Source organism: Oncorhynchus kisutch, linkage group LG2 (assembly GCF_002021735.2).
Source record: "Oncorhynchus kisutch isolate 150728-3 linkage group LG2, Okis_V2, whole genome shotgun sequence".
NCBI classification, from domain to species: Eukaryota; Metazoa; Chordata; class Actinopteri; order Salmoniformes; family Salmonidae; genus Oncorhynchus; species Oncorhynchus kisutch.
In genome coordinates, this window is record NC_034175.2 from 17,970,644 (window position 1) to 17,987,434 (window position 16,791).

The 16,791-nt window shown below is 43.5% G+C and overlaps 1 protein-coding gene across 3 annotated transcripts in view; it reads right to left on the bottom strand.

Annotated features, from left to right (window-relative positions):
- Positions 1-16,791, bottom strand: part of LOC109908466 (semaphorin-6D-like) — a 164,034-nt gene that overhangs the window by 84,222 nt on the left and 63,021 nt on the right. The gene's annotated exons all lie outside the window — the stretch shown is intronic.

The following is a 16,791-nucleotide window of genomic DNA, read 5'->3' on the forward strand; positions in this document are numbered from 1 at the left end:
GATTATACAAACATCCGACAACGGATGTGTAATATAGACATTAATGAAAAAAAAGAGCTGTCAATCACCAAAGGTTGTTTGTTACATACAGTAGTAATGCTAACAGCCTAATGGTTCTTCATATAAAGTTGCTGCTAACAACTCCGTTACAAATGGTTATTCCAGTAAATCTTGTTCATGAGCTTCAGAGCCTCATCGGTTCGGAACTATCTGGGGGTTTGAATTATAACCGGCCTTGTCAGCTAACTGTATCGTCATGGCTTTACCATCTCTCCAAAAGAAACCCCCTTGCAGTGATGGGAACCCGTGACAGATGAACTTCCCTTCAATCCATTCCAGACTAATGGCATGTGGTCGATGCGTCTTGCGCCCATTGCTAACGACCAGTGCTGACTAATGGCTTGTGGTCGATGCGTCTTTCGTCCGCAAATACACCCCCCGCCGCACATCCATTCATACGCACAGGGTCGCACACAAATGGCTGTGGATTGCATGTCGTGACCCTGGAGCTCTCCCTTACATCCTGTGATTACTAACGTATGTCCACTCACTAAACTGACTCACACAGCCCAGCGGATGGAGGACATCAGTCTCTCTGACCCCCCTGGATATTAACCCAGCTGACTGCAGCTGCTATAGACTGCAGAGTGACTCAGGAGCCTAACCAACAGTGGTCTAATGCACCCATGAATAAGGCTATAAACCCAGAACCATCCCAGCATTCTCCACATTAACTAGGCTAGCGTGGGTTCCTTGGCATAACGACCCACAGTGACTAAACCTGTGGTGAAGAGGGGGACGCGACCCTTCACTCACACGGTGTGGGTCGGTAAAGGGATGCATTTTGGTCTACATGACAGATGACAAAGGTTCCCAATCATGGGAAACAGAGGTTTGCTGTATAGGACTGATGTCAGTGCAAAATACTTGTTTAAGATCACCAGGCTCAACTACAAATACCCTCTACCATTAATTTCCCTTTTCACATACTTAAGACCACATTGGTCACATAGCAGCCATTTTGGAGTCACACTAAACCATCGCAGAGGCCCTGTCAACATGTGTTGAAAGACGACAACAACAAACATCCTAGATAGGTAATTTAGCAGCCTCTGGCACATAGGATAGCTCAAATTAAGGTCAGCTGATTTCGTTGGCACACAATGTGTCTTTTGAGAGTAGAGGCTAAGAGGAGGCATGAGCTAGGGGTTTTGTTGTTTTTGTTTGCTTGTTTTCCCCAGCCCAACATTGAATGACTTGCAGTATCGATTTCACAACATTTAAAAAAAACTTCTAGACGGGGTCTTTACTTTTTTTTCTTCTTAAAACAAACAATACCATGCCCTGGAACTGAAGTTGAGAGAGTCGGTTTTGGTGCACACATAAATATGGAGAATATAAAGCATTGATCACGTTTTTACTGTTCAGATTTTGTCCAATACTTTCTAATCTTATTTGCTTGAATTGGCCACACTGAGCCTCACTTTCCCCTGCCTTAGGGAGAGCTTGTCCAACTTGGTGTCAAAAAAAAAAAGACAAATATTTTCACATGACCCTCCCCTTGTACTGTAACAAAAAATGCACACACCCTTCCCCTAACTGTAGCGACCCTGTGTTTATTAACGTGGATATAGACTTTGCCACATCAGCATGCTTTTGTGACTCAGTCAATGGCAAGCAGGGCTACGGGCCAGAAGGTTAAGGGTTTGCCAACCACAACAGACAAGCTACTCTCCCTGCCTTTCTCATTACACCTACACTACGATCATAGCTGGCTGAAGATAATGATCAGCTAGGTGGAAATCAGATTTTCAACATTTTGATGCTATATTTATAATCATATAAAATATATTTGACACAAATTTTCCACCAAAAGGTTTCTGTGCCAACAAATCACAACCAATAAGCAAAGCATACCGACTTTTGCCACTTCATTATCATGGTTTGCGATTTCAACACCATCATCTGCACAGTTTGGAGATTTTTTGAAGTAGTCTAATCAGATTAAAACATTGTGACTAGAGCTGTGATGATACCAGTATCTCAATATTTTTTCCATGGCAAAAATGAAAACATGAAGCAGCCCAAACTCTTTGGTCCTTTAAAATCCTGCTTTATGTAAAAATATTGTGTGCTATAGCTTGAAAAATAAATAAAATGTGACTCTGGATGACAACATGATGATCCCACTGGGCACAGATGTCAGTTCAAAATGTACTTTTGATTTACATTTGGTTGAGTTAACTAACTTGAATTCAACAACAAATATGGGTTTGGGTTAAAAGTCGGGTAAAATAAAAAGGCGATGTTTTTACATTGATTGGATTTTCAAAAAGTAATCAGTTTTCCACGTTGATTCAATGTCATCCCTTTTAACTCTGCATTGTTGTAAAATTACCCGTAAGTAAGCATTTCACTGTTCGTCTACACCGGTTGTTTACGAGGCATATGACAAATTCATTTGATTTGATCACATTGATTTTCTTGGTTGACATGATGTGGACACTAGGGATTTAATATTTTATTACTGTTCAAGTACTCGCATGATGTTTTTGGGTGTACGAGTCAACTAGTTATATTATATTGTGGAACACAATCTTCAAAAAAGTAGTAACCTCAGCTTTGCTTGTAGAAGCCTATGACTGAAATGGCAAAGCTTTGTTAATATAGTAGCCCTTATCTCCTGAGCCCTTATCACAGTCATGACACCTACAGTGGGGATAACAAGTATTTGATACACTGCCGATTTTGCAGGTTTTCCCTACTTACAAAGCATGTAGAGGTCTGTCATTTTTTATCATAGGTACACTTCAACTGTGAGAGACGGAATCTAAAACAAAAATCTAGAAAATCACATTGTATGATTTTTAAGTAATTAATTTGCATTTGGAACAGCTATTCTCAAAGAGTGATCATTTGAAACATGGCGAGTTGAAATCACTTTCAATATACAGACGTTCCATTTAATATATTCAAACTGTTTTTTGGAATTTACAAAATGGATTAACAGTTCCACATTGAATACTGCATAGTGATAAATTATGGCCATTGCATCTGTTTGGTGAGCAGGTTTGTGTATTTTCAGTGTGAAACCTGTCTATGTTAAGCCTAAACAATCAACCAGTCCATTTTGAATTTGTGATAAAACTGTTGTCACTTGGCAAAGAATGTAGCTTGTGTATTCCATTAGATAAATCCCTTTTTATAGGCATTTCATTCTGTAGGCCTAACGGGAGCTTGTGTGTGCAATCAGCACGCATGTGTTTAGGGAGCGGACAGAACACAATTGAGGGAATGAGACATTCATTCTGTGTGATTCTTCGCTAGGTTTCTTCTTTGTTGTGCCCCACAAATACACATGTAACACTAGAGTCAAAGCAAATTAACGTGTCAAGACAAAATTTCACTTGCCATTTTGGGCAGCCACAAAGCACATTCCACCAAATAGTTTTACAGCATTTGAAAAAAATGTGATCTCTGGTTAAAGATTGAGCTTTGACGAACTCACGCCCATCCCTAGTGGAAACAACGTTGATTCTACCCATTTTTGCCCAGTGGGATGTTTGTTTCCAATATTAGGGCAGTTTTCCTAAAGTAAATACATTTTTAAAAGTTCAATGACAAATATTTAGGGTATATTGAAGCTTTATTGGTTCTACGTGCGTAAGGACTATCGGAGAGGAGGCAGAGCACGCGCTAAGCTTTCCTGAATAACTGGGCCAGCTGGGAGCATATGTGGCCACATTATTATAGGACGACTTGAGAGAATGATGATCCACAACAGACAGCGCATCTCAGTATCAGAACTTAATACAGCCAGACCTGCTTGCTACTGTGCCTTTCTATACCTTATAAACTGTTAATTAGACCCCTGATCCAAATGGAATGAAATATTAAAAATCACAGGGCATTATTCAAATGACATTTGCACTGCAGTTTACAGCCTAGAGTAGAATTTTGTACTCACTCAAACAATAATGCAATTATGCATTGTAAGGTGGTGTTGTAGGCTAGTCTAGGTGGGATAATTGTATTCTTCTTAAACAAGATCAATAAGGGAGCTGCGTGTCTCATGTCTTCACTGTTCTTTACAATTATATTGAAAATTGGTGCAGCTTTGAATGATTTTATGTGTAGTATGATTGCTAGTTTGCATATTGCAGAACTGGACAAACGATCCACCTACCACTATTGTCACTATGAATGGTGGATAGAGGGCAGGATAGACAGCGTTGGAAGTAGCCTGTGAAGTACCAAAACACCTTGATATAGGAGAGGTACATTCAATCAGATGAGGAAATGTAACTAGGATGGAAGAAATGATTAAAAAAAATAGTAAAACCTGCAAAAGGGCAAATGCAAACCAGGGGGAAAAAGGCACTACCCTCCCCTTGTACCCTGTTCATCTCTGCCCTCAAATCCCTCCTTCTTCCCTTGCATGCTCCTCACCGCTCACCTCCTATTCTCTATTTTTATCACTTCCAACCTTCACCTCTTACCATTTATGTGCAATTCCTCCCGCCTTCCAAAAAACCCATTCAGTGTCCTCCTTAAGACTTTGCAAACCCTCTCTCCCTCCTCCACACCCTCCCTCCATCTTCTTCCCTCCAGATATCTCCCAGCAGGCATAGCACAGTGTGGTGGTTTGCTCTGCTGTAGAGGTGATCAATGGCCCCTGGCACCTCTGGGCCCCTGAAATGGAGGTATTAATAATGCAGGGCCCGGCTGTCATATCCTCCATTAGCTTGGGGGAGACATGGGGCCTGGACGGCTGATTGATTACTAATTGGATTAATTGCAGTCTTTTAGGGGAGGAGAATGTAATAGTCTAGAGGCCTAGCTGGCAACTGAGGGGGGAGTGCATTTGGCATGCTGGCATTCAGAGATAGGGATACCGAATGCTGAAACGCGTAGCGTAAACTGTGAGGGGGTTGGGTAGACTGTTGTTGCCTGTTCAGTTTCTTTGGTTGACGCCAGGGTTGAGAGTGTGTCATTTGAGATACCGTAACATTTGTGCAACATGCACTTGACAGAAACGAGGAATTGATCAAGCGGCTTCTCAATAGAGGCGTTTTCCATTATTGCACAGTGTGTGTCTGCTGAACGAAATTAACTCAACACCCTGTACACCAAATCACCCATCCTGATGATAGCGTTACTTTCATTTGCTAGCTATTTCCTCCTCCTATTTCCTTTGGAGGTATCTTCTTAGCCATCAACATCTGGCTACACACTTTGATATGGCAGATGTAGATTTGGTACAATGTGTGTAATGAAAGTGTTATTCATCAGAAACATTCTGTAATCTGCCTCCCAAATGGAACGGTGGTCTAAGGCACAGCATCGCAGTGCTAGCTGTGCGACTAGAGATTCTGGGTTCGAGTCCAGGCTCTGGCACAGCGGGCCGCGACCGGGAGACACATGGGGCAGCGCATAATTGGCCCAGCATCATCCGGGTTAGCGGAGGGTTTGGCCGACGGGGATGTCCTTGTCCCATCGCTAACTAGTGACTACTGTGGCGGGCCGGGCACAGTGCACGCTGACACAGTCGCCAGGTGTACAGTGTTTCCTCTGACACATTGGTGCGGCTGGCTTCCAGGTTAAGTGGGAATTGTGTCAAGAAGCAGTGCAGCCTGGTTGGGTTGTGTTTCGGAGGACGCACGGCTCTCGACCGTTGCCTCTCCCGAACCGTACCGGAGTTGCAGCGATGAGACAAGACTACCAACCAATTGGATACCACGAAATTGGGGAGAAAAAGGGATAAAAACATATATTTAAGAAAAAAAGAAGCATTCTGTAAGCTTCTAACCCTCGTTTTGAGATAGTTAATAAACCTCATCACAGCCATGGCACACAGATCTCCAGTTAATAAACCTCATCACAGCCATGGCACACAGATCTCCAGTTAATAAACCTCATCACAGCCATGGCACACAGATCTCCAGTTAATAAACCTCATCACAGCCATGGCACACAGATCTCCAATTAACAACCTAATCAGCACTGTAACAGTATTTCAAATGTAATCTATATGTAGATACACTGGGTATACAAAACATTAAGAACACCTGCTCTTTCCATGAGAGACTGACCAGGTGAACACTATGATCCCTTATTGATGTCACTTGTTAAATCCACTTCAAACCAGTGTAGATGAAGGGAAGGATACAGGCTAAAGAAGGATTTTCAAGCCTTAAGACAATTGCGAAATGGATTGTGTATGTGTGCCTTCAAGGGTGAATGGGCAAGACAAAATATTTAAGTGCCTTTGTATGGGGTATGATAGTAGGTACCAGGTGCACCAGTTTGTGTCAAGAACTGCAACATTACTGGGTTTTTCCAAACACAATAGTTTGTGTGTATCAAGAATGGTCCACCACCCAAAGGACATCCAGCCAACTTGACACAACTGTGGGAAGCATTGGAGTCAACATGGGGAATGCTTTCGACACCTTGTAGAGTTCATAATGAATTGAGGATGTTCTGGGGGCAAAGGGGAGGGGGGGGGGGGGTGCAACTCAATATTAGGAAGGTGTTCTTAATGTTTGCTATACTCGGTGTATACCTGATGAATTTACACAATATATACTAAGAATGATATGTACAGCAGTGGATATATTAGAGCAAGCTATGTCACGAATTCAGTATATAAATACATATCCTGTGTGTATAAACAGTAACTACAAAGCAATGTACAGTAGTAGAAATGTTAAAACTAACTATGTCGAGAATACAGTATTTAAAAACATCATGAAACCCCATGGCAAAATGGATAGAATTGCAGCTTCCGGACCAGATTCCATGTGTGAGTGTAAGAGATATATATACACACACATACATACTCAGTGGACAGATATTAAGTACACTCATCTAGTACCGGTTTAGACCCCCTATTGCCTCCAGAACATCCTGCATTCTTCGGGGCATGAGCACATTGCTCAATTGGTATCAAGGGACCTAACATGTGCCAGGAAAACCTTCTCCGCCCCATTACAACACAGCAAACAACCTGTACAGTTGACACCAGGAAGGATGGGGCCATGGACTGCTTACGCCAAATCCTGACTCTGTCATCACCAAAACGCAACAGGAACAGGGATTCGTCGGACCAAGATATGTTTTTCCACTCCTCAATTGTCCAGTGTTGGTGATTGAGTGCCCACTGGAGCCGCTTCTTGTGTTTAGCTGATAGGAGTGGAACCAAGTGTAGTCATCTGCTGCAATAGCCCATCAGTGACAAGGACCGATGAGTTGATGCGTCCCGAGATGCCATTCTGCACTGTTATTTGCCTGTTTGTGAACCGCCTGTTGGCTTGCACCATTCTTACCATTCTCCTTCGACCTCTCATCAACGAGCTGTTGTTGCCCACAGGACTGCTGCTAACTGGATGCTTTTTGTTTGTCGCACCATTCTCGGTAAACCCTAGACACTGTCGTGCGTGAAGATCCCAGGGCGCCGTCCATTTCTGAGATACTGAAACCGGCACACCTGGCACCGACAACCATACCATGCTCAACGTCGCTTAGGTCACTAGTTTGGCCCATTCTACCGTTCAATCGAACAGTCACTGAATGCCTCAATGCCTGTCTACCTGCTTTATATAGTAAGCCTTGTGTCTCTTGCAACCTTACAGTTAACTAGTCCAACGCAATAACGACCTGCCTCTCTCTCCTTGCACTCCACAAAGAGACTGCCTGTTACGTGAATGCAGTAAGCCAAGGTAAGTTGCTAGCTAGCATTAAACTTATCTTATAAAAAACAATCAATCATAATCACTAGTTATCTACACATGGTTGATGATATTACGAGATATTATATAGCGTGTCCTGCATTGCATATAATCTGACTGAGCATACAATTATCTAAGTATCTGACTGAGCGGTGGTAGGCAGAAGCAGGCGCGTAAACATTCATTCAAACTGGTATAAAATGGTATAGAGGGAAATAGTCCTATAATAACTACAACTTCTTACCTGGGAATATTGAAAACTCATGTTAAAAGGAACCACCAGCTTTCATATGTTCTCATGTTCTGAGCAAGGAACTGAAACGTTAGCTTTCTTACATCGCACATATTGCACTTTTACTTTCTTCTCCAACAATTTGTTTTTGCATTATTTAAACCAAATTGAACATGTTTCATTATTTATTTGAGACTAAATTGATTTTATTGATGTATTATATTAAGTTTAAAAAAGTGTTCATTCAGTATTGTTGTAATTGTCATTATTACAAATAAATAAATAAAAATCGGCTGATTAATCGTTATCGGCCTTTTTGGTCCTCCAATAAATCGGCGTTGAAAAATCATAATCGGTCGACCTCTAGTATGGACAGCATGTGAATAGAAAATGTGTTATATAGGACGAGCCATGACTAAAAGGTTCAGGGCAAGGTAGTGGGTGGATGCCAGTTTAACAGTCACCACCTGTAGACCTGGAGATAAACCGCTTCTGTCAGTCTCTTGGTCCCAGCTTTGATGCACCTGTACTGTCCCCGCCTTCTAGACGGTAGCTGGGTGAACAGGTCGAGGTTTGGGTGGCTAAGGATCTTGAAGATCTTCTTGGGCTTCCTGTGACACCGGTTGCTGTAGATGTCCTGGAGGGGAGGCAGAGTTTCCCCCTGATGATGCGTTGGGCTGACCGTACCACCCTCTGGAGAGCCCTGCGGTGCAGTGTTTGCATGTATGTGCATATTAATGCGTCGAATGCTGTGCTTATGTGTGTTGCCCTTGGTAACTGGTGGTCAGGCATAGATCATGGTTGGAATAACTAGTGTGTGTATACTGTATATTTTGGCTGGTATGACTAAACTTATTACAACACCCACAATAGAAACAAATCCACTTATGCATGGATCTGACACATACCATCGTGTCTGTGTGTGTGCGCTTGCGCGCACGTCCACATTAAAGCATGGCAAGTCATATCCTGCCAGCTGGGGCACAGAAACCTCAGGACTGTGTGTGCAGTGTGTGAAACAACACACCGTAATGTCCTACTTCCAAACTCATCAGGTTATTTTGAAGGGAAAATAGAATTTACAAAGGCAACTCATTATTCCTGAATACAGTACAGCCGGACTGCCTCATCCTTTCCCCAGTAGAGAATGTCAGAGTGCTACACTACTGTAATGGGATTTAAAGAGGAGGTCCTTTGTCTGATCCTCTCGGTCTTATGAATCATTTGAAGATCCTCATCCCTTATCAGGATTTTTGACCGTATGAGATGTCATTCCGCTTTCTTCCCAACAAGGTGTTGTCAGGATTCCATCATGGTTTCAAACAGTAAGCCTATATAAACATTAATCTCTTCATTTCACTCTCAAAGCGCGCGCACACACACACTTTCGTTCCAAGCAGACAAACGCGTTCTTCCTTGGGAAGTCGGGGACAAGCACGCCTCTTTCTCGCTCTGTGTCTTTCTCTCTCTCGCGCTGTGCTGCACCTGCTCCCCATCCCCTCCACCCACTCCGCTCCTCAGCCGCTCCCGCCACCTCCTCCCGGCCCCTGTGGCTAGCTGCAGAGATGGCCCACTGCGCTAATTGAAAGCGACCCTGACTCGTCCTTTCCCCCAGGCGCTCCAGCCGATGCCCCATTGTTTTCTTTCACCGGCCGTTGACAACTGGCCTTTCAGCCGCGGCGTGCTGCAGCGCAAACTCTGAACCCAGCGCTCTGTCCTCTGGAGCTAACCCCTCTCCCCCCACATCCCATTTTCAGGCCCACGGTGAAATGGAGAAACTGCAGAGTTGCAGATTTGGTTGTTGTTCTGCTTCTAAAAGGTAAGAATGGTTTGTCAAAATTAGACAGAATTGCATGTAAGTGGATTAAGTCATTTTAATAATGGTCCACTTATTGGAGCCAGCGGCCCAAGAGGTGAAAATGAGACTGCTGTTTAAATACTTTGTTTGAGTGCTGCTGATGATCATTCATTACATCCCCTTTCTAAGCGAGACTCCCCAAACTTTTAACAGATAAAACATTCAATTGGAACTCTGATACACCCACAACACAGGCAATGTGCTTAGATATCATTTCCTTGATACAATTTCCTTTTTTGCACCCTGTGAAAAAAACAGCAATGTCCCCCTGAAATGAGGCACGTGAACAGGGACTTTTCCCATGGCGGTAGGCTGTTCTTATCACCCACACAGAGCAGAGCTGGAGCCCATAATCTAATAGCCTCGAGGAACAGTCATAAATCACCCTGGGAGACTGCATGCTGCAACACACTGACACTTCCAACCTGTGTCTTTATTAAAGACCACATTATACGGGGGAGACCCCCCTCTTCTCCCTCCCTTTCCTCCAACTATCCTCCATTGGAAAAGCATACATCCTGTACACACACACACACACATGAAAACGTTAACAAACACAAAACACACACAGAAGCTATACATGCCGTGTAAAATGTATGACATGCGGACTGAGAGGGGAGGGTCATGAATGCTAGCGTGATGGCTGTAGTTAAGAAGCACACTTCAGTGCATGTCTGTGTGTTTGTATGTGCAGAAATGCACACAGTATGGCTGGTTTTTGCCTGGCTGCCTGCCCGCCTGCGTGGGTCCATGCATGCATTCGTTTCCTTTTAGTAATTTTGACAACATTTGACTGGAAAATGTCAATGTAAACATGGATTCTGACAAACCGTAAAAAAATGTAAGGTCTAAGATTGCCATCTTAGGCTCTCTCGATAATTATAGCACAGTCGCACAGTGAAATTACAACATAGCACATCCAAAATGGAGAGAGAACATTGGCCCAGGGACGTAATAAAACTAAATGAACAGGCAATTATAAGCCATCCCATCCCACAGGTCTAGCTTATCGAACCTGCAGGACCAGCAGGCCTATTATAAAAGCATTAACATTTTGAAGAGGAGACAATGATTTTGGTAACAAATTCACAGCTATTCTGTGCCCTTTCGATCTACGAAAGCTTTCTCTTTAAAGTTTGCAGAAATACTTTACCGTAGACTACTTTACCGTAGACTACTTTACCGTAGACTACTTTACTGTAGACTCTTTGTCAAGACACTAGATCCATCGCTCATTGGGGCAAATGAAGCTTACTGTACATTTACCAACCCCTCACTGAGTACAAGTCGCTCCAGCTGACAAAGTGACATTTTGAGTTGAACAAACTTTGGTAGAGAAATCTATTAGACGGTGTCTAATTTTAGAACGAAAGCCGTTGACTGTTTAAACTCACTGAGCGATGCATGTACCAATCAAATGAAAAATTCAGCTTTCACTGCCTGCCTCAGTACTCTCAACCAAAATAATGCAAATTCCGAAAGGAGAGAACTCCCAAATACCCTTTTTCCCCCCAATCCGTGTGTACACATTAAGTGGCCCTCTGTAAACATTGCAGGAGGAACATAAACTCCAAACCGAGCCTTACTGTGGAAAGACATTACTGAAGACATGATATTTAAATAGCAGTTGTTATTCTGTAGCAATACCGTTGAAGAAATGGATAATACAAAGACAAGAGTCAGGGCAGTTCATGGGGTTTTCTTGTAATCCATTCCACTGTAATGTGACCTGTAGTTCTGAACCACAAGAGACAAGTCTCAGAGGACCTCTCTCACACACAGAGCTTCAGTGTAGATCTTTATCACACCATGCCGTGCTTCAGAACCAGACACCTCCAGTCTCTCTGCCAGCAGACATCAGCCCCCTCACCTGTGTCAATACCACACATCCTCCCAGACCCACTGTGGAAACCTGGGCACTGTGCAGGCTGGGCAACTCACAACCAACTACCGCTGCTGTGCTGATTGTGTTATGGCTCTGCAACAACACAGAGACAAACACTCACACAGTGAGTCAAAGTCTTGGCCGGTGTCGTTATCTCTGCTGACGTGGATCGTTGACACAGACGACAGAATCGGACAGGTAATCCTGGATTACAGTCCAGTCGTATCATATCCTGGATGCCCTTTAGACGTGGGCGTAACCTCATCCATCCTCTCCTTTGGTGCCCATCAACAGAGCGCCGTGCCCCTGCATAGATGGAGAAATAATGAGCTCTAGTTGCCTTGTCAACGCTGTCCTTTCTACCACCGTGCTCTAAAGTCCCTTTTGCTCATTCCCTCCCCACCAGGCTCTTTGGTAATCATGGGGGTCCAGGAGGCAGATGAGATTTCATATTGTCTGAAATCCCTAAATCTCTGACTGGAAACCAGGAATGGAGCATGCATACCCTGGCTGCATAACTACACATGTAGATTGTCTGAAATCCCTAAATCTCTGACTGGAAACCAGGAATGGAGCATGCATACCCTGGCTGCATAACTACACGTGTGGATTGGCTTCTTAACAGCTTCTACCCCCAAGCCATAAGACTCCTGAACAGCTAATCAAAGGGCTACCCAGACCCTTCTTTTACACTGCTGCTACTCTGTTTATTATCAATGCATAGTCACTTTAACTCTACCTACATGTACATATTACCTCGACTAACCTGTTCCCCCGCACATAGACTCTGTACCGGCACTCCCCCGTGTACAGCCTCGCTATTGTCATTTTATGCTGCTCTTTGATTATTTGTTACTTTTATTTTAAATTGTTTACTTAACACTTGTTTTTCTTAAAACTTCTTAAAGCATTGTTGTTTAAGGGCTTGAAAGTAAACATTTCACTGTAAGGTCCTGTTGTATTCGGTGCATGTGACGAATAACATTTGATTTGATTACTTCCACGCAGGTGATGATTATAAGGGGAACATGTAAAATGCTCCTCAAGGAAAAGGTCACGCTTTGCCTCTGATCTCAAAGCCAGCAACCTGGTAATAACAATGACAATACATGGGGTGTTTTATATCGGAGGATTTAACAGCCCTTTATATTGGGTGGAACGAACTCACCATGAGCAACAAAAATGACCCCGTCCCCAATTGGGTGACTCACTACAGCCAGTTTACACCAGTAAGCTCAACGCACAATTATCGCTATAGGTCGGTATCCAACCAACTTCCATAAAGTCATACATCAAACGGAAGAGAGCATTTGCTTGTAATTATGGTGGTTGGATCTGGCTAGAAGTGGTTGACTTTCTGGTTTTGCTTCAAGCCCTCTTAGGTTCATCACTCTACTACATGACTTGAGAAGACACAGCATACTATGACATGTCCTGTGGAGGAAATACTCTGTAACAACATGGTGTCAACCTCACTCCAAAACAAAACCTCAAATTCAGACAAACTGAAAAGTTGTTTCCTCGTGATGTAGGCAGTCTGCCATGACTAAAGAAATGTCTTTAAATGTATGTAGAATGAAAAGCGTGTGATGTGTTGGTATTACGGTTCAGAGAAACATTTACAGGTTGAGCTTTTCAGCATTCTCAACCTCTAGGTAACACAAAACGTCCTCATACCTCAGGTTAACGCTCTACTTTTTAACTCCGCTTCTCTTAAGTCTTCATATGCATGACAGAGCATTTTTCAGACTAGCTTTTTGTATATTCATTGCTTAAGTGATTCTTACTTCTAACTGCCTTCACCTTGTGAATAAAACATGACTTTAAAAAGGTCAAACAGGAATAACTAGTATGGACTTTCTCAGTATTTACTCTATTTGTCTTTTAAAATACTTTTAGAAAGGGAAGTTCTACTAAACCAAAGGGTGTGTGTAACTTCATCTACAGTCCCAAAAGCTTATTAGGCTACTTCGTACTCTTCATCCCTTCAAACATCCATTGGTGCTTAATGTACTGCTAATTTAACAGTTACTATATCAGACAGACTTGCAGTACTGGCAGCAGGTTAGAATTAGCTCATGCTTCTCTCCCCATAATGGACTCATATATTTGAACAAAAAAACAGAGATTTTTTCCTCAACAAAAGCAGCTGCTCAAACAAAGAGAAAACACATGCTGACATTCAGAAAAACAAAATGTCTCTTTACCGAACTTGGTTAATTAACGCAGGCAAGCGAACCTCTCACCCAGTAGAGAAACAGTTAAAAGAACTTGCTGAGCAGTGAAATTCCTACTCAAAATCAAATCAACACAAATAGTTACACATCCAGTTGGAAAAGGAGCATGTTTCCAATGTAATGCTAACATTTCACAAACATTACAATTCCCCAGCCCAGGATATGGAGATGCCTCATGTTTCAATAGCTGAGCAAAACATACATTACATTATTTTTTTACTAGATAATACATTCATTTTTGACAGCCACTGAGTTACTATAAACAATTACTCATGAAATGTTCCAGAAAATACAAAAAAACCTGACCCATGAACCATTGGAGGGTGCACATTAATGACCGCACTAGGTCAACATGCTGTTTGGATGAATGGATGCAGTGAGGGCCAGGGGGAAAGGGTGCCCATACACACTGACATGTCGTGGCCTGGCACGAGCCAGTGTTTTGGAAGGAGACTCATGGAAACCAGTGGGACACGGGCCGCCAGGCAGGCCCTCTACAGGACTACTCTGGTCTGCTAATAGTCCTCAGGGTTTGGGGCTGCCAATGTCGGCCCCACTGATGTGAGTGCCAGAAGGACCAGCCTCTTTCCATCGCTCCACCAGAGGAAAAATAGTCATAAAGATCATACATACAAACACACGGGCATAGACATAGAATACTGTAGACGAAAGGTGGATGTATTGCACATGGAGGAACATATTTGCAGCAGGACTGTACTCCTCTAACACAAACTAACCCACATACAAAGAGTAAAGCGACTTGGCAAACTCACCCCGTACCTGATACTTCAACAGCAGACACAGCCCAAAAAAACTGAAAGCAAGATGGTCTGTTGAGATAGCCTGTTCCAATTCTTGGCGTGCTCCCAGCGCTTTATGAAAAATGTGTCTCTCTTTCGACTGATTCGTATTCAAGCCAGGCAAACGGGATCCCAACAGGAAACACTAAACCTCCCGTGAAGAGAAAGGGGGACAGAGAAACAAGAGTGCAAGAGAGGGAGCAAGCTAAAGACAAAATAACAGGAGAAAGCTAAAGAGGTTGTGGGGCCCCGTGTGGGCCCCGTGGTGGGCCATTTCACAGTCCCACAGACTGACTAACACTGACAGGTCAGCTGGAAGACTCGCTGCCAAGAGAAACCCACAGCGGAAAGATCCAGGCACAAGGCTGCACACACAGACCACACCTCCCAGCACAGCAAAACTATTTCCTTTCCAATCTGCCACACAATAACTGGGCCGCTGTTTATTGACCTTTTGCATGGGTTTTCATCAGGCAATCAGTTCCCTGCTCCAGATACAGAAATATAATCTAAGGCCTCTGCCCTCGGCTGTAAACTCGCCACCTTCCAGTTGGATGGAGCTGCTAACCCTGATTCTCCATTCACATCAGGGTATGTCAGGGATGTTGGGCTGCGAGCGCCTACGGGACTGTACGTCTCAGTACTGTCAGCTGTCACTCCTTTCAGAGTTGATAAAATCATCATGGGTGACAATGAGATATATCACAATAATTAGTGGAATAACAAATCAATTAACTGTAATAAATGGATCTGAAAGGCTCCATACACAAGGGGGTGTGAGAGACAATGTCTGAATGCAGCGCACACTGTTTGAGTACTCATATGTCCCTTTGATTGCAACACATCATTCATTTATGGGGTGAATGTCAACATTCCATATTATGACAGTGTGAAATTGCAAGCCACTTTCTGGTCTATGGGATACTGAATCTTTATAAAAACATACAAGGGAAAAAAATAAACAATAGGACAGAATGTGAAAATTATAGAACTACAGCGTTTCAGCATCACCCTTTCTCAGCGCCAAACTTTTGGAAAAGTTTTGGCAACAGGCTTTTCGGAAACAAGCTTTTGGTTTGACAGTTTACAGCAACATTTGTACGAGCAAGTCCAAATAAATGACTGAATTATTATCATTCAGAAGGTTCTGTCCTATTGTTTAAAGACCATCTTAGCAACATAAGCTACCTCGAACATACCATCGCTGTGATGCATAGGCTCTTCAGCCATGTGGACAAGGGTTTTCTATTTTCAGTTCATTATTTCCATTACCGTCACTATCTGTGTAGCAGAAGGAGCTGTTCTGTTGATTTGGACTCTTGCCATCTCTCTCTGGGACAGGGGATTAGGCGATGGTTGGCGACGGGGGCCCCATCGCAGTAGATACCTGCCCGTCCCGCATGAATAACGGTGACAGTGAGAGTCCCGTTCGACTGACGAGCGGCAGGAAGCCAGGCGGGCAGGCAGCGGCTTATCTGCCAAAACAGCTGGAGTGCTCCGCATCCCCAGCTGTGAGCGCCGCCGCATCCCCAGCTGTGAGCGCCGCCGCGACTGAATGACCCCACATAGGGAGAGAGAAACAGTATAAAAAGAGGAAATTGGAAAGCGTAGTAGAGGGAGAGAAAACTAGGTGGGAGGAATCACACTCTCTCTCTCTCTCTACATTTTGTGCTCCCTCACCTGGAGATTACACTAGCCTTGTTCTGCTGTTCACTCACGGCTCGTTCCACCTCATCTGCTGCCATTTCAATATAGTCCCAATGTAACGCATCCGGAACGCATAGGAATTCCATTTGGGGCAGCGCTCTGTGCCAAACTCATCTCCGGAGCCTGTGAAGGGTTGACTAAGCATGGGGGGCCACTGTCAGGGAGCTGTACTGGGCTATGTTGAAGGTGTGAATGTGAGACCCAAGTGTCACTTTAATTGAGACTGAGATACTGCTGTAGGAGCAATACAACTGAATTGTGGGTGGACATTTTAACTTTGCAACAATGTATAACCTTACTGAGATAGTGGGACGAATAGCTTTTGCCTCCAAATAAACTGAA